Here is a 24,247-nt window from a genome sequence, read left to right as displayed (position 1 = left end):
TAGTTTGAGGTCCAGGGAGTTCTTCCGGGGATCAAGAAACTCCAGAAATGATAACCAGAAGTTTCCATGCATGTGTATGTTTCCCGAGGGAGACTCCACACTGTCAGGTGGTTTGTGAGGAGTCTGTGTCCCTGAGGCTGGAGCGTTGCCTCTGCTCAGGGCCGCTCACCCCTGTTTTCTGTCTTTGACGCATTTCCAGCTCCTGCCCCCTCCATCCCCGAATCATGCTCAGTTCTCCCGCGTTTCTGAGCTGCAGACTCATGATCCTTCCCGAGGCCCCTCGCACCCGCTGGGCTGGGCTGGTGGCCCCTGGGCATGGTGGGTGGCCGGGAGAGACAAGATGAACTTGTCTGAGTGCTGACTTTGCTCTCCATGTCCCTCTGATTTCCATGACGGGGTGTCTGTGTCAATCTTTACAGCAAAAGTACGAAGGTCCTGGAGGAAAGTGGGCTCCTGTCCTGGGGTGTGGCCCTGGGGGGGACATGAAGCAGGTGCAGCTGGTGATGGAGGAGGGATGGAGGAGGAAGGGCCTGGACCAGAGAACCAAAGGGCTGCCATGACTGAGGAGAAAGACAGAGTCGAGAGCTGGTGGTCATCACAGGGGCCATGCATCAGGTCCGGCCTGTGTGGGCCCAGGGCAGGCCTGGGCCTGGGGTCTGAGTGCACAGCGCCTTGGGCTGGGGACCAAGGAGAGGGTTTGGCCCGGTTCCGCCCTCACTGTGAACCTTGGGCAAATGCTTCGTGTGTTTGGACGTCTGCTTTCTTCATTGAACAAGGGAAGGTGAAGTTCTCCATGATCTCTTGGTGCAGACAGCTCCCAGGTTTACTCATATTCCTAGACGGGTCCATACAAAGCACTCAGAAAATCTTAGCAGAGTTGAACTGAATGCTTCTCTGGATTGCACGGCCATCTCTTCATCATACCCTGTATGGCCAGTAACAGAATCTTTAACCAACTAAGTAAGTGTCCGTTGGCATAAACAAATGGCCGGAGGCCCTCGACCAGCAGGGGCACCTAAGCAGCCTGGTCAGGTCACGCATCCCAGATCAATTAGAAACCTAACACTTGTTTTGAAAATGTCCTTTCTGGCAGTCTTTAGGGAGTGAACTTTTTTGCAATAATGGGAGAGCTGGGAAAGACTCAACTGGAGGAATAGAAGCCCCCCAAAGACATAAGAAAAGTCAATGACAGCTTCTCAAAAGACAGTGAAAGGGAATTGCTAGGAAGGAAAATATCCTGAATGTTTAGCATAAAAAAGAGGACCGTGCACAGTACAGCAGGCGACCTTGCTGCGCCTGTGGCCAAGAGTCATTTCCGAATGACTTTCGCCTTTCATGTGTGAAGAGCGATCTCTCTGTCATTTTTACCACAACTGCCGCCAGCAGCTCTGTGTCTGGGGGTGAGTCCCTCAGACCTGCCTTTGGCCTCAACATGTCCACCTGTGAAGAGCCGAGGCTCCCAGGGCCACGCTGAGGACAGAGCGGGCAGAGGATGCTGAAGGGACTTAGGAAAGGTCAGGTCTACCCAAGTTGAGTGTGGCAGTGTAGTCGTTAGTAGGCACCACTGGTGACAGCTTTGCTCTGACCTATCTTTATGTCATTGGAGCTGGTGGTGACTTCCCTCATGTCACCCACTGGCCACAAGGTGGACTCAGCTGCCCTGGTTGGTGGCTGCAGGTCCCTTTGTTTCTCAGGGCTTTTTCAGTGTCCTTTCCTCAGAAAGCAGGTGCTGGGATGGAGAGCCGTCTTTCCTGGTAGAAGAGGCTGGTTTTCAGTCAAGCCGTGATGCACTTGCTTCCTTTTCAAACTCTCCTCCTCCGAGTGTGGGACAGTGTGGGCAGTGGTTGGGGGTCCGAGGGGTTTCCCTCCTTCCCGAGAGCTCCAGCACAGCCCCCTTTAATTCCTCCCTTCACTGGAGAAGGCATTTCCCCAAATGCTCCATCCTTGGGTCTCACGGTCCCCCGGGCATCTCACCTGCTCTGCCATTCCAGCTTGTGTCCTTGGGATGCTCCACATTCAACCTCCTGATGGACCAGTGGCTCCAACAGAGTGTCTGGCGCACAGCAGGTTCTCAACAATTATTTGGGGGACGGACACACTCCCTGGGCTCCCAGACCTTCCGCTCCCTGCTCCTGTTGCTCACGCTCCCCTGAGCTCACGCAGGGGCTTCCTCTGCCTCCTGTCCCCCTGCTCGAGTCCCTTAGCAGGGTTCGACCCTGGTCCCACAGCCCGTCACTCGTTCTCTCTCTGCTTCTGCACTCGGCTTCCCTGTCCTCCCTGCAGCTCTCAGCGCCCGGTACCCTCATCTCCAGCCCCGGTGCCTCTGGGAATTCCCTCTCACTCTTCCTTACCCTCTTCTGAATGAGTCAGGTTAATACGACTTCTCTATCTCCTTTCCTTCTTCCTGGAGGATGCACTGGCTTCTTCCTTCAGCCCAAGGTGAGTCCCACTGTCTGGGCTCTGGGTTCCACCCAAAAGGTCTAGGGTCTCCCGTGACCTCTCCTCTCTTTGTATCTTCAGCTTCTCCCATCACTGTTTCCTTCTTCAGCTTAGAAATATGCTCTGTGGTTTTGGGTAACTGCACACACCACACAACCAGAGCAGTAGCAAACCTCTCTTGGGCCCCATGGAGCACTGGGATGCTGCGTTATCTCCTTTTGTGCCAGTTATTCGATACACGTGAAGTGTCAGAACAGAAGAGAGATGTTAGTTATCACCAACATCATAGTCTTTAGGGCAAATATTCTCAAGGCTTTCTCTAAATTCACAGACTCCACACCTTCCTGTCCCAACAGCCCCTCAGGTCACAGGAGCTGCAGTGTGGCTTTGATTCCATCACACCCTGAGAGTATTCTGACCAAGGTACCACTGACACCCTAATCACCAAACCTGAAGGAGGCTTTGGTCCTCTTGGACTTGTTGGCATTTGACCCATGGGAGCCTCTCCTTGTCCCTGAAATGCTCGGCTTCCTTCGATTTGGAAGGCCTTCCCTCTGCGGCCACCCTCCCAGGCATCTTTGAGGCTCACCTTTAAACTTTGAAGTCATTCGGGGCTCAGCCCTCTGAGTCTTTCTCTTTCCCATCCTCATCCAGCCAGCGGTACCTCATGCAGTCTCCTGGCTTTGAATGCCATCTGCATCCTGAACACCAGCAAAGCCATCTCTCTGGCCCTGGGCTCTCCCTGGAATTCCTGTGCATCCACATCCCTCCTTAACATCTCCTCTGGGATGCCCGCTAGTCATCTGACGCCCACCTCGTCCTCATCTGAGCTCCTGATCTGTCCACCAAATCTGTTCCTCTTCCAATCTTTCTTCAAAGTCAGTGAATTCTTTCTATTGCCCAGAAAATATGCTTGGAGGGAAGCACTTTGAAGTCTTTTCTGCTCCCGCTGCCCATCCCCCTACACACTACCACCGCCCGCCCTCAGCCCCCTTCAGACCCGCTCCCTCCTGGGTTCCTGCACTTCTTTGTGACCCGTCTCCCTGCTTCTGGTCCTGCCCTGCTGTGCCCTCCCTCCGCCCTGCTGGAGTCTCTTGTCAAAGGGATCCTATTACAAGTCAGATCCTGCTTCTGAGCCCTCCTCTGAGCAAAACTCCCCATCGGCGCCCCCAGCTCACTCAGCCACTGCCCGAGTCTCATTAAGACTCCCCAGGGTCCCGTGATCCTGTCTGACGCTTCCCACCCACCCCCTAGCTCATCCGCCCAGGCCATGCTGGTCCGCGCCCTGCGCCCTGGACACACCAACACACTCCTGCTTCACTACCGTGTACAGTCTGTTCCCTCTTCCTGGAATGCTGTTCCTTTGTGAGGCTCCTCCCTGACTTCTTTCAGGTCTTCACTCACGTGGTACCTCCTCCGGCCCCCGGAACTGGCGTTTCAACCCCCTTCCTAACATGACACGCTCAATCCTCTGCTTTATATTCTTTGTCACAATATTAATAGTGAATATTCTATATATTTTATTATTTATCTTGTGTGTTGCTGGCCTCCCCAGTTTCTCACTGTGATAGAAGCTTCACAGGGCAGGGGTTTTGTCAGTTGTTGTTTTTATTTTCTCTAGAAACAGGACACTGGAGCTAAGCACAGTCATGTGCCCTCATTTAAATGAGACCTGGGAGTTCAGAGACCTACCCTGGTGGGATCCAGACGTGGGGACATAGGTCCAACCTAGGGACAGGAAGAAGAGGGACAGGCTGGAAGCCACATCGCAGGGAGGGACAGAGGTACCTGAGAGAAAAACCTCCCCAGTGAGCGAGAAGCCTGGGGCAGGGACATTGGAGGATGGCGCAGCATGTTCAGTTCTGGTGCGGGTTTTACACTGGAACCTTTTCTGACCCACTTTCCTCCCTCCCTGAGAAAACAACTCCACGTCCTATAAGGGCAACACCAACGCTAGTAGGATCCCTGACTCCCAACCTCTTCTCCTAGAGGAGATCCACTGGGAAAAGCCCAAATCAAACAAAAACATGCATTTTCTTAATAAATGGAGAGAAAGAGGAGACCAGAGGTCGCCAGAAGCTGCTGAAACGAGTCACCTGATGGTAGCAGCAGAAAGTCTAGGGCAGGTGCTTCTATTCTGGCCATTCCCAGGGCAGGGGGGAGACAGGACCTGACGCAGAGGGAGGGCCACGTGGGGGATGGCTTCTCCGGTCACAGTCACGGTCACAGAGAGGGTGGCACTCACTCTGCCATTCCCTCAAGTGGACAGACGGTCCAGCAGACTCAGCGATGAACAGCTAACATGACCACTTTATAAGAAATGGGAAACGCAGATAGATGCCCCTCTGCAAAAAAAAAAAAAAAAAAAAATCATAGTCAGTGTACCGTTATGAACATTTTGCATTTAAAAATATGCCGAGACTATTTTCCAGTCAATAAACAAATATATGCAATTTCATTTGAATTGAACAGAGAAGATGGTGACTATGAGGTCTGTGTGATTTTGTACCTCGTGGGCCCTTCCCTGCTCTAAGTTTTCATGACCTTTATGGCAGCAACATGCTGGCAATTGAAAGAACTCAATGAAATTACCACCTTATTGAGCCATCAAATCTGTCAAAAGGAAATTTAGGATGAGTGGCAGGAGAATTTTTCCCTCATAGCAGGAAAATCTATGGGAACGTAAAATTATTTCCCAGGGAAGTTGTTAAAAATACATTATGTGAGCCATTTATAAACATGTTATTTAGCAAGATCTTACAAAAAATGTTGACAGCACGCCATCAACAAAATTCCTATATTAGCAAGATGGACCAGATGCCTTAATAAGAATTTTTTTCATATCCACTGATGATTTAAATTATAGTATTCTATTTTTTTACAGGATAAAGAATGTTATTTTCTTGCAATATGAAACGTAACATCAAATGAAACAATTGCTTTTATAGTTATCTTTTATAGCTTTCAATTTGTGAATTAGGACAAAATTAAAAAATCTGTGTAACTGCAAATGAAGGTAATTTTTTAAAAGTCAGATTAGTTACGTGAATATGTCCTTAGAAGACACAAAATTGATTTATTACTGATTAACATGATATATTAATATTAACATGGTTATTAGGACATATTAATTAAAATGACCCAAGGGCAGGTGGGGTGGGGGAGGACCCTGGTTGAAGGGATGATGAACAGGGGTAGGTCCGGCCTGAGGTTGAGAGGGAGAGGGTCCAGGGGCATTTCATACTTGAAAGATCAATCGGGGAAGTCAGGTACCACCCAAAGTGCTGAATCAAGATGTCCCACTGAAGACAGCTGGCAGAGAGCTTTTTAAAATCAAGCATAACAATCCCAACAGAGAGGAGAAATTAACTGGAAAATATTTATTCATAAGCGCTACCTCTCTATATATAAAATAGATAAACATCAAGGACCTACTGTATAGCACAGGAAACTATATTCAATACCTTGTAATAGGGCTTCCCTGGTGGCGCAGTGGTTAAGAATCCGCCTGCCAATGCAGGGAACACAGGTTCAAGCCCTGGTCCGGGAAGATCCCACATGCCGTGGAGCAACTAAGCCCGTGCGCCACAACTACTGAGCCTGCGCTCTAGAGCCCGTGAGCCACAACTACTGAAGCCTGAGCATCTAGAGCAAGAGTAAGCCACGGCAATGAGAAGCCCGCACACCGCACTGAAGAGTAGCCGTGAGTAGCCCCCGCTCACCGCAGCTAGAGAAAGCCCGTGCGCACCTACAAAGATGCAATGCAGCCGAAAATAAATAAATAAATATGATAAATAAGTTTAAAAAAATACCTTGTAATAACCTATTATGGAAAAGAATCAGAAAAAGAATATATATATATATAACTGAATCACTTTGCTGTACATCAGAAACTAACACATTGTAAATCGACTATACTTCAACTAAAGAAAAAGAGCTACCCATGTGTGTGCTTAGCAGATATTCCTCTATGTGTTTAAGGCATTAACAGTACTCTGTACTTCTAGACATCAAAGTCAGAGAAAGAATGGTGCATGGAGCCAGCAAGGGATCAGCTCCCAAGTTCTTAATTTACAGAACTACCTTGAAGGGGCAGAGAAAATTCTGGAATGGTGTTTGAAGTGACCACTGTAACATTCTTCAAGCTATGGAAAATATTGAAGTCAAATATTTACAGTACTGAAGGGCTCATGTGCAATGTAAAATAACTTCCAAATTGAGAACATCTGGGAGAAAAGTCTTAAACAGAGGCAAGTAATGAAAGCAGTAATAAAAATGCAGGCAATATTTGTGAGGAAGCTTAATGAAGAAGGGAAGCTTTTTTTTTTTTTTTTTTAAGGTAACGAGGCTACCTTCATGCAGTGAGCTCAAGGGAAATGATTTGATTCTCTCTGACTGAGTTTACAACCTGCCAGGTGAAAATATTGCTACCTCTAATTACATGGAATGAAATAATTACTGATGTACAGAACTTGTAGATGGCCTTAGATTTTAAAACACTAGAGGAAAAATGGATATATATGTGTAACTGAATCACTTTGCTCTACAGCAGAAATTAGCACAGCATTGTAAATCAACTATACTTCAATAAAATAAATTAAAAAAAAGAAAGAACAGGAAAACCCAAGTTAAAAAGAAACTAAAGAAGTAAAACATATATATGTATATATGTGTATATGTATATATACATATATGGTATATATACATACATATTTGGGATCAATCCACTGAAGAATGTTTTTCTGGATTATAGGAAAACAAGAGGGAGACTGAATTTAGAGAGAAGATAAACCGTATTGGCTTTGGTGGCATTCAAATTCTGATTCCATGTCTCATTGTTGATCTTAGGCAAGCTGTCTTAGCCTCTCCCGGCCTCAGTTTGTACATCTTTAAATGGGGCTCTTACAGAAGTTAATCGAGATAATGTTGACAAAGCTCTTGCCCTTACACCTGGCAGCGACAGAGCCGATACCTGGGTTTATCATCACTGCAGTTATTACACCTTTATTTTAAAAATACAAGGTATCAAGAGGAGGTTAGATTTCCATCAATCAATAGTGACCCAACAAAACATATTTATAAACTCTCAAGGGTTTAAGCTCTCTCTCGAGAGCATTTTGGATGATAAGCCTTATAATATAATGGGGTAAAGTATTTGCTTCCTGTGGTGAGAATAGTTGCTTGATAGCACAGGAGGGCCAGGGGGCACATTCGGGTGGTCTCATGTCTAAGGTACTATGGAAAGGAAATTACTAAAATCCAATATGACTGAGCATGGCTCCTCTCCCAAGTTTCCTCTCCTCTGATGTTTATAATAGGACATCACACAAGGGTAGAGTCAGCAGTTGTCTACGTTAACAAGAACAGATTTAAAATCCTAGATGTCCTTAGAGGTCTATTATTTATACTGTGCAGAGTCAGTATTTCTACCTCGAGAACCTCCTGTTACTTAGGCACTGAAAAAACTTTGAAGTTTAGAAAGTTATGGACTTCAAAAGAATGCTATCTGTCGAGGATACAAGAGCAAAGTCAGGAACCAGAAGAGGACAAAAGAATCTCATGGTATTCAAGTCATAATTATGGCTCATCTGATGTCTCCCTGCTGTTTAGAACTGAATAGCAAATTGCAAAGAATTCCTAATTTTAGGCCGGGTCTGGCTGCCCATTTGGGTACCTTGAGTCTTTAACAATAGCAGAGAAAGCCTATAAGAAAAGTCGGAAGTATTCAAACTCAGTGTTTGTCAAACAACTGGCATTGAAATGACACTGGTGGCTAAAAAAATTCTCTCTCTCTCTCTATCATCTATCTATCTATGTATCATCTATCATTTAATAAGCCTCTCAAAACTGTTAAAGCATTGAAGTAGAGGCCATGTCTGAAAATGCCTGTTCCAGTGCCTGACGCAAAGCCAGTGACAATAGAAGTTCTTTATTTCTCTTTTTCCCTTCCCAGAAAGCCAAAGAGGGTCCCAGTAGTGTTATTTTGCCTCCGATGTTTACACTGCTGGGATTGCTCTCTAGGTCACATCAACAGCAAATAGGGACCCCAGTCGCCTTCTGCCCTGCAGGAGGCATGGAGAAAAACGGCTCTGGGTGTGGGCAGACATGGAGTTATGATCAAGCACAAGTGGAGGAGGAATATTTGAGACCTGAGAAGGCACCAAAGCCCCTGAGTTATCAGTGGTTACTTGTCCCTTCTGGAATCCCTTTGATTCTGAGCCCTGGGTCCCAGAATGGCCAGCCATGATCTAGAATAGGGAGAGGACAATAAATAGACTGCACCTTCTGGGCCTGAGGATGTGAGCCTGGAGCACCTGCGTGGAGAAGGATTGCAAAGCTCAGTGAGAAAGGGAGCCATGATCAGTTAGTGATGTCTGCCACTGGATGATCAATTAGTGATGTCTGCCACTGACTTAGGATAGAGAAGGAGAGCACACATCAGCTTATTAGTGTTCCCATCCATAGTACAAGACCCAGCTCAAACACCATCTTCACAAACATTTCTCAAGATTTAGAATTAAAGCATCATATGACCTCAAGGATAATGGGATTACCCCGTCATTCTTTGTATATTTGTAGCCAGTTAATTTATGATACTACCTTATATAATTGTTTCTTTTTTCTTTTTCCTTTCCTTTCCTTTCTTTTCCTTCCCTTCCCTTCCCTCCACTCCTCTCCCTTTCTTTTCCTTTCTCTTTTCTTTTCTTTTCTCATCTCTTCTTTTCTTTCCATTTCCTTTTCATCTTTTCTGTTAGATTGTAAGCTCCTGGAAGGCAAGCACTTCTTCTAAATCATTTTTATGCAACCATGATCCTACCCTCCCTCTCCCTATCTTCCAAGTCCTAATGCATGCATTCAGGCATCCTTCTGATGACTCATTCAAAGAATTTTTTCTGAGCACCCAGCTTGCACAAGTCCTGTGCTGGAGACTAGAAGTAATAACAAGACACAGTGGAGCACAGGGCTCAGCTCCATGGAGCTCATGGCTCTGCATAAGGTGGGCAGGTGGTTGGAAGCTCGGCTGATGAGTCTTCCTGCTGACTCCCTGCATCCTGCTGTTAAGGTTTGGCAGGTGGTGACTAGAGGATGGAGCGTGGCTGAGGCTGAGTTAGCATTAGGGACCAGCAAGAGGCAGCCAGTGTTGTGCCTGTACCCCCCCTCAGTGGCAGCTCCATCAGGGAGAGGGCACCTGAGAGTTAAATTCAGAGCAAGAGGACAGCAGGAGGTGAAGGCCAGAGCTGGTTGGAACACCGGAAGCCCAGGGAATCTCAGTGGCCAGTTTGCTTGCAGACATGGTGGCCCTTTCTCAATTCTGTGGTGGTTTCTGGACTAAACTTGAAAAACTGGGCAACTGGTCATAGGTAAGCAGATGCTGCAGATGCCCAACTGCTCAAAGGTCAGCCACAGAATGAAAAAGCTACCTGCCCTGGGTTGGAGTGACTGACTGATGGCTCCTTGCACAGAATTCTTTTCCCACTGCTCCCCTGAATTCTAGTGAGGATTATTTTACCTTAACTTCCTTTCTGAGAAAAATTAAAAGAAGAAGACTGAGTTGCTTTATATCCACTGAGGTCATATTTGAATTTCTAACATCCTAAATGATTTTAGCCAAGCCACTTGAAAAAGCACATAATAGACTCGGAATAATGGCTACATTTTTTTTCCTCTCCTTTTGTTTTTGAGGTGACATTGGTTTATAACATTATATAAGTTTCATGTGTACAATATTGTATTTTGATTTCTGTATACACTGCAGCATGATTATCACCAAAAGTTTAGTTTCCATCCATCACTATACGGTTGACCCCCTTTTACCCATTTTGCCCTCCTCCCACACCCCTCCCCCTCTGGTAACCACTCCTCTGTTCTCTATGTGTTTGCTTTTGCTTTGTTTTGTTTGTTTATTTTATTTTTTATTTTTTAATTTTTTTTGCGGTATGCGGGCCTCTCACTGCTGTGGCCTCTCCCATTGTGGAGTACAGGCTCCGGACGCTCAGGCTCAGCGGCCATGGCTCACGGGCCCAGCTGCTCTGTGGCACGTGGGATCTTCCCGGACTGGGGCACGAACCTGTGTCCCCTGCATCGGCAGGCGAACTCTCAACCACTGCACCACCAGGGAAGCCCTGTTTATTTTATTTTTTAATCATCTACATATGAGTGAAATCATATGGTATTTGTCTTTCTCTGTCAGACTTATTTCACTTGACATAATACCCTGAAGTTCCATCCATGTTGTCACAAATGGCAAGATTTCATCTTTTTTATGGCTAGTATTTCATATGATCCTGCTATTCCACTTCCTGGTATTTACCTGAAGAATACGAAAACACAGATTCAAAAAGATACCTGCAGCTCAGGGTTTATCACAGCATTATTTACAGTAGCCAAGATATGGAAACAACCTGAGTGTCCACTGATGGATGAACGGATAAAGGAGATGTGGTGTGTAATGCTAAGTTTTTATAGGATGCCATTCTCTGTCCATGCAAGGTAATTCTGAGGAAGCCAATATAACATCAGCCAGAACTTCTGCTAAAATTCAGGTCATTTTCTTCACAACGTTGTCACCAAGTCATCTTGCCTTAATGGTGAAAAGTGTAAAAGTTTCAAAAGCTGGGAAAGACACGTTACCCTCTGGTTTGGCACCAAGACCCCTCCCCTGGAGCAACACTTGAGTTTAAAGATGGGCTTCCCCTTTTTCTTTAGTTTGCCCCTTTAGTCTGAGAATGACTTCAGTTCTGGCCATGAGTAAATCAAGAGTCCGGCTACACTAAAACCTCCCCTTTCTCATCCCCTAGGTAAAAAGGAAGTGCTCTCTGGTTTGTGGTGGTTGGTTGTATTTCATTTGTGTTGCTGTTTGATTTTTCTTGGGGGGGTGGCTTCTCAATGAAGCTGACTCCATTTTCCAGGTGCCCCAGCGAGTTACGTCATTTTTAGCATCAAGAACAGTTCAAAATCTCTCTGCTCCTGGAGATGGCAAATTAGGGCAGAAATCCTACCTGCTAGGAACCTTAGCAGGGTACCCACTTTGTGCCTCAGCCTTCTTTACCTGTTGGGTCCTCTTAATATGGACACACTCTGGAGACACTGCAATGATGTGATGGTGACACCAGGAGCCTCTCGGGGGAGGGAAGGGAGAAGCCCAAGACCATGCGTTGTTAGGGACAGTCGGGCCCCCCAGCATTCCTCCCCTTGGGCTTCCACAGGCTCCCTACTGTCAGCAGAACAAAACAGAAAGGTCACAGTCCTCATTGGAAAGGGGTCACATCCCACCTATTCAGGCCAGGGCTTTCTCTCACTCTCTGGCCCCTGTGGCCTGCATACCATGCTCCTGGACACCTTGGGTATCTGGGCCATCTGTGTCCCCTGCCTCCAGTGATCTCTAGTGGTCTTCCTGGGCCTGTCCTCTGAACATTTCCAACTATGACCCACACTGCATGTCCCAGCCCCTGTCACACATGTGTGGCTTAAACTCCCCTGCACACACTTTTCTCCACTTCCCTAAGTTGTGAGAGCATGATGTTTGGGTCTGTTACTTGTGTTCCAGGGAGGGGCCTTGGGGACCATGTTGTCCAGCTCTCTCATTCATCAGGCAAGAAGACTGAGGCCTAAGAGGTAAAAGAATATGAGTTAACATGGAATCCAAGGGTCCTGATTCTGCCATTTCTACCACTCTGCATTGCCTCGTATTTTGTTCTCTCACCAGCTTGTTTTGCCCATTGGTTTTCTGACTTTATCTGATTTCTCCAACCAGAGAACTTGGAGTCTTTCTGATTTCTCCCACCGAGTTTGAGCCCCTTAAGAATAACTATGTTTTGTAATTTCCTTTGTAGCAGTCAGCAGAGCCTGCAGACGAAGATCCCCATAAGCAATGACTGAATTGGATGCATGGAAGCTACCCACATGCCTAAGAAAATAGCAAATAATCTTGACACCCACCATGGAGATTCTCTTGTGACACCCAGAATTATTGGCACCAGAAAATAAATCAGGCTCTGTCACAGGGCAGTAAGGCTCCACATGGATGGAGCAGTCATCTGGTCCAGTGCTCCTACTGCTCAGTGGAGCCACCACGGTCCAGCATGCTGAGGTCACCAGTATCTGGTAGCAAAACTGGAATCAGAACATAGTTGCACACTGTATTATTTTTTTAAATTAATTTTTATGGGAGTATAGTTGATTTACAACGTTGTGTTAGTTTCAGGTGTACAACAAAGTGAATCAGTTATACATATACATATATCCACACTTTTTTAGATTCTTTTCCCATATAGGCCATTACAGAGTATTGAATGGAGTTCCCTGTGCTATACAGTAGGTCCTTATTAGTTATCTATTTTATATATAGTAATGTGTATATGTCAATCCCAATCTCCCAATTTATCCCTCCTCCCTTCCTCCCTGGTAACCATTAGTTTGTTTTCTATATCTGTGACTCTATTTCTGTTGTGTAGATTAGTTCATTTGTACGCTTTTTTTTAGATTCCACATATAAGCGATATCATATGATATTTGTCTTTCTCTGCCTGACTTACTTCACTCAGTATGACAATCTCTAGGTCCATCCATATTGCTGCAAATGGCATTATCTCATTCTTTTTTATGGCTGAGTAATATTCTATTGTGTATCCATACCACATCTTTATCCATTCCTCTGTTGATGGACATTGTTGCTTCCATGTCCTGGCTATTGTAAATAGAGCTGCAGTGAACATTGTGGTATGTGACTCTTTTTGAATTATGTTTTTCTCAGGGTATATGCCCAACAGTGGCATTGCTGGGTCATATGGTAGTTCTATTTTTAGTTTTTTAAGGAACCTCCATACAGTTCTCCATAGTGGCTGTATCAATTTACATTCCCATCAACAGTGCAGGAGAGTTCCCTTTTCTCCACACCCTCTCTAGCATTTATTGTTTGTAGATCTTTCTGATGATGGCTATTCTCTGTATTTATCACATCACTATCCCCCAGTTTTCCTGGGCAAGGGCTGAATGGATAGAAGCTGAGGGAGGAAAAGCAGAAGGAAGGGAAGAAGCAATCCAGACGTTGAAAAGGGTTAGGATGTCACGGCTCTGTGTGTCTTACGGCCGGGCAGCCACTCCCTGGTAAAGTGTCCAAGGAGGCCTGCAACTGCTCTGGTACCTTTCACAAGCTTCCCTCTCTCTTTTTGCACGCAGAGAACTTTCTGGCTCTCTGTGGTTTTTTTTTTTTTCCTTAATTCTCTGATTAAGATGTACCTTCTCCCTCCTTTATTCCTATCATCCCATCAGATCCCTCCTGTCCCCAGAACTCCCTTTTTAATTACAGAAAATGCCTGGCTGATCTTGGAAAGGGCTGTGAGTAGGCAAGCCCTCCGGAGACAAGACCCTTTGGGTCCTGCTTTTTCAAAGCGGCTCCCCTTCTGGCTCTGTTTTCTGTCTCTGTCAAAGAACGATCAACAGTTCTCTAAACCCAAACGTGTTCCTCAGGAATCAAATGTGCATGTGGGGAGCAGAACCGTTTGTATATGACTGGTGGTGCCAGGTGTGGCACTCGTGGGGGGCTGTCGGGTGAGGCCGTTTACCTGTCAGTTCATTGAATCGCATTCATTCAGGTAACTCAGGGGTGAATTATCTTTCGTCCTTTGGTCGGTTTGGCCTCATGTAGATAAAACCTGGCTGCGTTTTCAAAAGGACCATTTGAAACAGTTCTTTAAATCAGAGAAGCAGCTCACCCTTAAGAGAGCAGAGCCCATCTTTGTGATATTCAGAGAACACAAGGTCTAGTGGACTGTTTTAATGCCAAGTCTGTTATCATGGAAATCACCCTCAGGTCCTCGGAGGAATTAAACTACGTATAGACAGGGCATTATTAGCATACTCAGTTAACTGCATCGTTATAAAATAATACTGGGGCTGATTTACAAATTTGGGCAGGGAAGGTCCTTAGACGTGATTCTGAGTCTATTCAGCCTTCCAGTATAACCTTCCACATTCACACGTGGGTCAGCTTCAGAGCCCATGGATTCACTGTGTGGCCGCTGCCAATAGACTTTCTTAGGCGAATCAGTGACGTCTTATAATAAGTATATGCTGCTAATGGCCAGCAATCATAATTTCACAGGATTTTTATTTATGATCTCAAATAATATTCCCATTCAATTAGTGATAAAACAAGCCAGGGTGAGAAGAAGTGGGAATTTAATGAAAGGTTGCTGCATGCAGGATGGCATTCCAGACCACGAATCCTGTTACGCGGGAGAGACTCACAGATTCGCTCAAAACATGCTCCCTTCCTCCTCGGAGGCAGCCTCCAAATCGCGGTGTCTCTCTCAGAACTATTTTGAATTTTCCGAAGATGTAGGTGATTAATCAGGGCCCCGGGTGTCACAATGACCCATTGTCCCTGAAGGCATTCCTTCTGCTGGCATCTGACCCTTTCCTCTTGGGGTGAGTGTGCAATTTCCCAAACTCTTAATGCACAAAACCTCACAAACAATGGCCCTGCGTGTAGCTTACATTTGTGGGATGGAACAGAGAGGGGTTTTGTTGCTGGAGGGAGGGGAAAGGGGCATCAATTAACTTAATCTTTATATTCTCATGAAAAGCATACATATATTTTGAGAAAGACAGCATTCCACTTGGTGTTTTCTTTGTGAAAGAATTAGTGGCACAAAACCCCATCATGACAATATTAAAGAAAACAAAAATAAAGGCTCAAGCCCAATGACAAATTCAGTTATTTTCATTATCTGTTTCCCCCTAGCCCTTGTCCACACACGTCCACATGTGCACAAGGTTTTTACACAGCTGTCTGCAAAGTTCCCTTTGCTTGTAAAAGCATTACACTGTGATGGAGATATCTCTTTTAGATAGTTATGGACCATTATTAAAGATTCCAAATATCATTAATTTCCTTCAAGTTCTATTATGTTTATCATCTATCACTGTGTCAGCACATTAATCACGTGCTCGGTTGCCTCAGGACTGTTGCCTAACTATCCACTTTTAATAGAATTTTGACCGCCACGGCCCTTCTCTGCACCAGCAAAGACAAACCACTTCATGAGCTGCTGATGCCCTGAAACAAGTGAGCTCTTTTAATGATCTCCGATGTGGTCGAGATTTTTTTATATATATAATGAAAACTAAAGGCCAGAAAAGTTTGAGGAAACAGAGAGAAACGTCCCTGTTATTTCATAGTTCCCGGATGCAGAGCAATTGTGGACACAGCAGTGATGAGAATTCTGACCAAGGGAAGCTTATCTGCAACCCTGTGCCCCTATGCTCGACTGACCTCTGTCCAGGCAGCTGAGATGAGGTTATTAGCTCAGGTTTACAATGAGGGTGGAGGCTCTGGTGCTGGATCTTTCTAAGTGCACAGTCCTAGCGGTATAAGGAAGCTTGAGAATGTGGATTTAAGAATCAAAGGCTCTGGGTTCAAATTCACACTTGTACATTTACTCAATATGTGACGTTGGGCAAGTTACGTGACCTTCCTGATTCTTGTTTCTTTATATTTGAAAGAGAAATTTCAGCTGTCATTCATTCCATGAATATTTATTGAGCAGGGCACTAGATGCTGAGGATAAGATGGATTTTATAAATTAGAAGTTGCAAGAGAGGGGGAGGCACAGATACTGATCTAATCATTGCCCTGTAAAACCACAGGTGCATTCAGTAGGATGAAGGAACAGAGCATACATTCTGAGAGCCTGCAAGAGGGACCTTGAACTTGTTAGGCTTGTTAAAGAACGAGTTAACCAGCTGGGGACTGGAGGGAACAGCATCCTCAGCAGAGGGAATAGAAAGTGCAAAGTCTTCGTACTAAGAGGAAGCATGGTGACCGGGAAGTACAGGGGTCAATGGGAGCGTGGTGGCAGATGTTGCTGAAGGGTAGGAGCCTCGGTCTATGTTAAGGAGCCCCTCTAATGTCTTGAGGTGTCTCAGGAGGGTTCAGTAGGACAGGATATAATGAGATACAGGCATTGAATGCCAACTTGGTACCAGGTGAGCTGGAGTAGATGCAGAAAGACCAATGAGTCTCTCTGAAGATCTCTAGGAAAATCACCTGGTTTGCTCCTTGTTGGGGTTTCACAGCTGGCTCAGAGCTTGGAATAGAGTAAGTGGTGAATAAATAGTTATTTCAGTGGATGAGTGATCCTTTGATAATTGCAGAGACGGGGGAACATTGGCAGATTTCAGGAATATTTAGGAGATAAGATGGGAGGTTATTGCTGCCTGTTTGGCAGGGGGGATCATCATCTAGGCAGCCCTGCTGACTGTGGTCGGGAGCCCACATCTCGGTTCCAATGGCCATTGGCTGTCCCTAGGTGGCCTCAGCTGGGTGATTGGAGCCCATTGGCTCTGACCATGGTTTCTTACCCTATAGAAGCCTATCCTGGGGCCCATGCTTATATGACTGCAGAGGGACATGAGGGAGCCTGGTCACACAAGCACACTTCAAGCCTCTGCTTGCATCATGTTTGCTCACATCCCCCTCAGCCAAGCTGCCTCCAAGGTCAGACTGGGAGGTCACTATAAAGTCACATGTGGCTACGAGGGAGGGTGAAGAATGGGAGCCACCGTCGTGATCTATCAAGCTCTGAGCTAACCGATTCGTTCCTCATTCTCATCTTCTCTTAAAAAAGCAGGAGTTAAACAATTTCTTTTTCTCTCCTATCTTCCTGTGACCATTCATTTCCGGCCCTTCACCCCCATGGGTTTCCCCAGCTGTAACCTGGCCAATTGAGGATGAATACGTAGTCATGAAGAAAATTCCAGAAGTGGCATGTTGTTTATAATCCTAATAATACCCATGATATAGTTAACTTTGAATATTATGAGTTTATTCTCTCAGGCCATGAGCTGAATCTCTTTCACAGTTTATAACTATGTGTTTTCTGTGGGCTGCAAAGCACACAGTGGGTGCTGAGGACAAGTATATTCTACCCTTGAAGTTTCATTCTTAGGCAATGTCTTTGCAACCACTATGTAAAGATTACCATTTTCCAAAGTATCCAATTTTAGCTCATTGATCAACCTCCAAAACGTTCTCCATCACTGACGAGGTCTCAGGAGACACATATACCTCACATAATAATAATGGTAGTAGTAATAAGGACAACAGCTGAAAACTATCCAGTGCTTTTACCATATGTCAGCATTGTTCTAAGGGCTGATTCCTTACGAGAAATTGAGGCTTCTCTACTGATTCCCCCAAGGTGAATGTGATGGACTATGATGGAATCATTTCAAGAGGGTCTTGAAAAACACATCGATACCACAAATAAACTATACACTCTTGGTAAAAAACTTTCCATAGAGAATGATCCTCAATGCTATTTACTTAAACCTATGTTCAAAGCCCTTCTGTTTGATTTGTAGCATTGAAGGGTTCATTCTATAAATGGTACACTCCATAAAAAAATTACATTAAAGGGTTCCATTTTGTATTTCCAGGAGCATGAACTCAGGTGGAGATGCACAGGCGATGAACACAGCCTCTAGGGCTGTTGGGGACTTAGGAGGAGACAGTCCCATCTGACTGATGAGGTGAAGGAGATGTGATGGAACCGAAGACTGTTAAGGATTTCACAGTGTTCCCACTCTTTACTTTTAACTGTGGTATAAAAATTCATTTCCTGACTGGAACTTGGCTCCAAAGGATGAAGTTAGAAAGGCTAAGGTCACACTGAGCCATATTTCTCCCCAAGTGGAAAATAACATTCTATTTGATGTAGAGTGGGTCTTTAAACCGACAGAGAGAGAGAGTGAGAAGAAAGAAAACTCTTTTAAGCAAATGAAAGTAAGATCTGGGTTTTTATTTGGAATTCCTAGAGCACTCTTTTGTTGTTTAAAAATTGCCTGCCAAGATCTCACGGTTTATGTGCAGGTAATGGGTATCTTCATTCTGGCTTTGACGTTTAAGAGCGTCTAGTCCTGACAGGCAGAATCTTAATAGAACCACAGTACGGGAATATGGATTATTTTATAAAATATGGGGAATCCACTATTTTCTTACTTAAAGCAGTTATGGTATCTGGCAATTTCCCATTAGTTTTGAATAAACTTCTTTCCTCCACGTCATACCCCATCCCCAAGGACCAAAGAGATGTTGAATTTAACTTCCTGCTCTCTACTCCAATGGGTCATGGGTCGGGGTAGGCATTTGTTCACCTTGGTTCTGTGTTCATGGAATTGGTTCATTTTATATTATACCACACTTGCCCCTAGATTCTACATGATCTTTCAACAATTATGCTTCGTGACCATGTAACCATTCCATGTAACCATGCACTTGACCATGTAACCATTGTTACATATAACAATGTAACCATGTAACCATGTAACCATGGTCACCATTGTGACCATGTACTTGACCATGTAACCATTCCATTAGATTAAAGTACCAAAATTGATTTCTCTATTTGTCTGTTATTCAACCTTTAAGTTGTTCTTTTTTTCTAACAGACATTATGTCAATAATTACCTTTTTAAATTTAGCTTATATCTTCTATTTAATCATTTCCTTTAATATCTCTTCTAGACAAATTTCTAGAAGTGGGAAAATTAGGTAAAAAATTTATTTGCCATACTATAGTCATCTATAAGAGGTTTGTATTAATTTAAAAATGAATGCTATCAACTGTGCATTATGCACACATGATATACATATGCATGCATACGTGCGTGTTAGTTTCATCCCAATTTCACCAGCAACAGATGTTATTATTTAAACTATTTTTTCTAATTTAAGTTTAAAGTTGTACTTCACATTTGCTTTTATATTCATTTCTTTTTCAAATGTTGGTTTATTATTTTTGCCTTCTTTTGTGTGCATATTTTGTATTTGGCCTTGATTCATTTCTTATAAGGGTCTTTAAATCCTTCCAAGTATGTGTGAGTATTTTCAAAGGGCATTATCAATATTATTATATTTGTTGACATAATTCATGTAAACATTTTATCTTACATGTTTCCCTGTATATTTTAGTCCAGTCCTTATATTTTATTTTATTTTATTTATTATTATTATTAATTTTTTTTTTTTTTTTGCGGTACGCAGACCTCTCACTGTTGTGGCCCCTCCCGTTGCGAGGCACAGGCCCCAGATGCGCAGGCTCAGCAGCCATGGCCCACAGCCGAAGCCGCTCTGTGGCATGTGGGATCCCCCGGACTGGGGCACGAACCCGCGTCCCCTGCACTGGCAGGCGGACTCTCAACCACTGTGCCACCAGGGTAGCCCCAGTCCTTTTATTTTAATCAATATAGTAAAAAAAATTTTTTAATTGAATTGCTCATCAGTTTGTTTCCTGCCTCCTTTAAGTAAAAAAAATATTATTTATCAGTTCTTCAAAGGCAGGATATTTACTGCTGATTTTTCTCTATGAATATGCTTGTAATGATCAAACAACCTTCTTTATTCGGGAATTATGGTGTAAAGTATGGATATAAATTAGTTTTTCTCCAAATTGCTACCACATTATCCCAACGGTGTTTATATCACAGTTCATCCTGACCCCTTTGTTTTCAGAAGATTGTGCAATCACATATTATACTGAGTCTATTCTGCTATGAGTATGCTACCCATTCATTTTTACCTCTATTTCTTAACAATTCCACTTGGCTTTTATTATCGTTACAGGAGTTAATACTCTGTTTCCTAACAAAGTTCAGCTTCAATTCATTTCCTCTATTTAATAAAGCCAAACAGGGAAGACTCCAGGTTCTGTGGAACATGAAGTTTATACAATTTGGGGACCCTCTTAAGAAAAACAAGACAAAATTATAAACACAAAATGTCCTAGCTCCTCCTGTGAAGGACCGGAGGAAATGAGGGGCCCTGAGCCTTCGGCTTCCTTATCTTCGTGGGAAACACCCACCCCACCTATTTTATCGTGCTGTATGAATCTACCATCACTTGGCTGAGCTATAAAAAATGGACTCTATTTATATTTTAAACGGAATCACATTATATCTGTAAAATAGAACACGATGTTTCTCTACTTTGTCTTCTTTTTTTAACCCCCTAATAAGGCCTTCTAATTTTACTCATTCATCCAGTAGCAATTTATTGAGTACATCTTCAGTACTTTTGCAAGGTTTTTTATGATGGTATCACATGTACACAATTTGACTTCTTATTTCAAATCCTCGAGTCATCTGTGAATGGGATCTTGAATTTCAAAAGAGTTTTATCTGCTTGTTTTCTAGGTTTTCCATGACTAATGACATTGCTACTTTTTTTTCTGCTTTTAAACCGTTTTATTGTGAAGTATAACACTCAGAAGGTACATAAAACATAAATATATAGTTTAGTGAATTGTAAAGTGATTAGCCATGTAACCACCACCCAAGATAAGAACCTTGCCTGCATACTAGCATCCCCTGCATGTCTCTTTCCCATCATAATCCCATCGCCTTCCCATTTGAGCAGTAACCACTAATTATGGTAATGACTCACTTGCTTTACTTTAGAGTTTTCACCACCCATGCATGAATCCCACACAATATAATATCAGGTTTGCCTACTTCTGAATATTTTACAAATATAATCAATCAATATATGACATTGCTACTATTTTTTTCTGGATATTTCTCTTATAGTTGTTCCCTCACAGAGGTGTTTGTATTAATCTTTAGATTTTCAAGCAGTTTGTCTTTTAGACATTTTTAGGAATGGAGTCAGGTTTTCTTCAACTAATCGTATTTAAAGAATCTTAAGTGCGGCTCTTCCCTGCTCAGAACTCCCCACGGTTCTCTATTACCTTTGAATTTTAAAAAATATATTTGTAGGGCTTCCCTGGTAGCGCAGTGGTTGAGAGTCTGCCTGCCGATGCAGGGGACACGGGTTCGTGCCCCGGTCCGGGAAGATCCCACATGCTGCGGAGTGGCTGGGTCTGTGAGCCATGGCCGCTGAGCCTGCGCGTCCGGAGCCTATGCTCCGCAGCGGGAGAGGCCACAACACTGAGAGGCCTGCGCACCGCAAAAAAAAAAAAAAAATATATATATATATATATATATATATATATTTTAATTGTGACAAAAAATGGCATAGCATAAAATTTACCATCTCAATCATTTTTACATGTACAGTTTGGTAGTGTTAAGTATATTCACATTGAGGTACAACAGATCTCCAGAATGTTTTCATATTGCAAAACTGAAACTCTATCCCCATTGGACACTAACTTCCCATCCCCCTCCCCCAGCCCCTGGAAACACCATCTGCTTTCTGTCCCTATGAATCTGACTACCCTAGGGACCTCACAAAAGTGGAATCATGCAGTATGTGTCTTTTTGTGATTGGCTTGTTTCACTGAGCTAATGTCCTCAAGGTTCACCCATGCTGCAGCCTGCGGCAGGATTTCCTTCCTTTTTAAGGCTGAATGTTATTCCCTTGGATGGATGGACCACGTGTTTATCCATTCATCTGCTGATGGACCCCCATTGCCCTTTGATGGGATCCCAACTCCCCTCTAAATCCTTGTGTGTCTGGTCTTATCTCCTCCAAGGTCTCATCCTGGTCTGACCCTCCCCTCCCCCACCCCCATGCCAGATGCTCCTTCTTCACTGCTTTCTTTCTGTCCCTCAGAAGCCAAATTTGTTCCTGCCTCAGGGCCTTTGCATGTGCTTTCCCCACTGTCCCTAATGTTCTTCCTCAAATCTTCAAAAAGTTGGCTCTTCTCAGCATTCAGGTTTCATTTCAAATGTCACCTCTGCACAGAGGGCTGATTACTCATGTAAATAGATGCCCCATCCCTGTCACATTTTTGCACTCTGCTGTTTCAGACTTTTGTCATTACATTTATTATGACCTGACACTCACCTGTGTATTTATTCCTGTGCCCATTGTCTCTGTGCCCCACTAGAAGGTAAACTCCGTGTGGGTTGGAAGGTTATCTAGCTGACTCACCACTGTGTCCTCTTTCAAGATAGCCCCTGACCATCATTTACTAAATACCTCTCCTATGAATTTGCTCGTCATTATTTATTTTCCCTGTGTTATTGCATTGTGGGGAACTTGAAAAATATAAAACTAATGGAGATGGTGGTTTTCTCTGTGTCATTCTTGAACTTGAAGCCATCTTTCAAAGGCTCCACTATTATGTAGAATGTGGCCTTTGAAATGTATTCAAACATTTTAAGGGAAGGATACTTAAACTGGGTTTGTTAGGAATTTATGACGAATTCTGTTAAATCTGCATCAGCATCTATTTGACATATTGCTCTTTGTTCATCTGCCCAAGTGCAGCATGCGCCAGCCCTCACGGGAAGGCCTGGATCAGAGGTCCTAGCTCTAAGGAAGAACAGGGATGGAGTGCGCCCAGCATGACCATGACCCGTGCCCAACATTATTTTAAAAGAGCTTAACTCCTTTGTGTAAAACAGTCACCCATGTATTAAAATGACTTACAAATTATTTTAATAGTGATCAGGACAATTAAAACCAAAGATACCCCGAAAACGGGGTACATAAAGCTTAGGCTCTCTGGAAAAGCTGAACGGGTGGCATTTCCTGTGTCCAGCCTCTTTGTTTACAGCCCTGTGTTTGGAGTTGTTTTCCACTGACAGCAGAGTTAAATCATCCCCCACGTGGGCAGACACCCTGTGTGGTGGGAACCTACCTCTGCTGAAGGCCTGGCATGGGAAACCTCACCTGCTGTGACAGGCATTGCTGTGTGCTCAGCACGCTGGTTGTCTGGGCCTTGAGGAGTGTCCTTTCTGAACTCTTTGGTGGCGGCGGCCCGCCTCTGTGGGAGTGCTGTCAGCCTCTGAAGCCAGTTCAGCCCAGAGCAGGTGTCCTGCCAGCTCTAGGGCCCTGCGCAGGTCATTTTCTACCCCGCGCCTCCGTCTTGCTTTCTATGTCATGAGAGTACTCAGGTGTGGTTATCACAGAGGTAGAGGTGTAGCATGAGCCTTGCACATACATGGTCTCATTTAATCCTCATCCTGTCTTACAAAACCTACAACCCACATTTTTTTTTTTTTTGCGGTACGCGGGCCTCTCACCGCTGTGGCCTCTCCCGTTGCGGAGCACAGGCTCCGGACGTGCAGGCTCAGCGGCCATGGCTCACGGGCCCAGCCGCGCCGCGGCACGTGGGATCTTCCCGGACCGGGGCACGAACCCGTGTCCCCTGCACCGGTAGGCGGACTCTCAACCACTGCGCCACCAGGGAAGCCCTACAACCCATATTTTACAGATCATGAAACAGAACCTCACAGACACTAAATAAATTAACCAAATCAAATGGTAAGTGATAGGACCTAAATCTGAATCCTGGTAGCCCCAAGCAGAGGCCACATCCTACACACTCCCCAGCAGCTGTCACACTTGTGGGCTCTTCTGAGCAGCCAGTCGGAGATTCCCAGTTCACCTGGGAGGTCCATCCTGAGAACGGAGATAGATAAAGTGGACTTTCAGAGCTTGATAACAGTATTTCCTAAGGTCACCCAGCCGGTCCTAAACCTCTGGTTCATACTCCCTAATGGGTCAATGGTAGAAATTTTATTTTCCAAATAGGTTTATCAGTTTCCACCGGACAAGAGTCTGCTCTGCTGCCCCGCTGCTGTGAATGCACCATCCCTCCCAGTGGTCAGGGCGGGGTTCACGAGCAGCACTACTGGGTCTGGGCTGGATGTTTTTTTGCCGGGGGCCATCTGCACAGTGGAGGATGTTCATAGCGTCCCTGGCCTCCATCCGCTTGATGCCAGCAGCATCCTGTCCCTCGGTTGTATCAACCAAAAATGTCTCCAGACACTGTCAGAAGTCTCCCGGGGGCAGAGTGCCCCCATGGAGAACCACTGAGTTAGAACATGGTGTTAA

Source organism: Mesoplodon bidens (assembly GCF_964165515.1).
Source record: "Mesoplodon bidens genome assembly, chromosome: 8".
Lineage (NCBI taxonomy): Eukaryota > Metazoa > Chordata > Mammalia > Artiodactyla > Ziphiidae > Mesoplodon > Mesoplodon bidens.
This window is presented reverse-complemented; position numbering follows the sequence as displayed.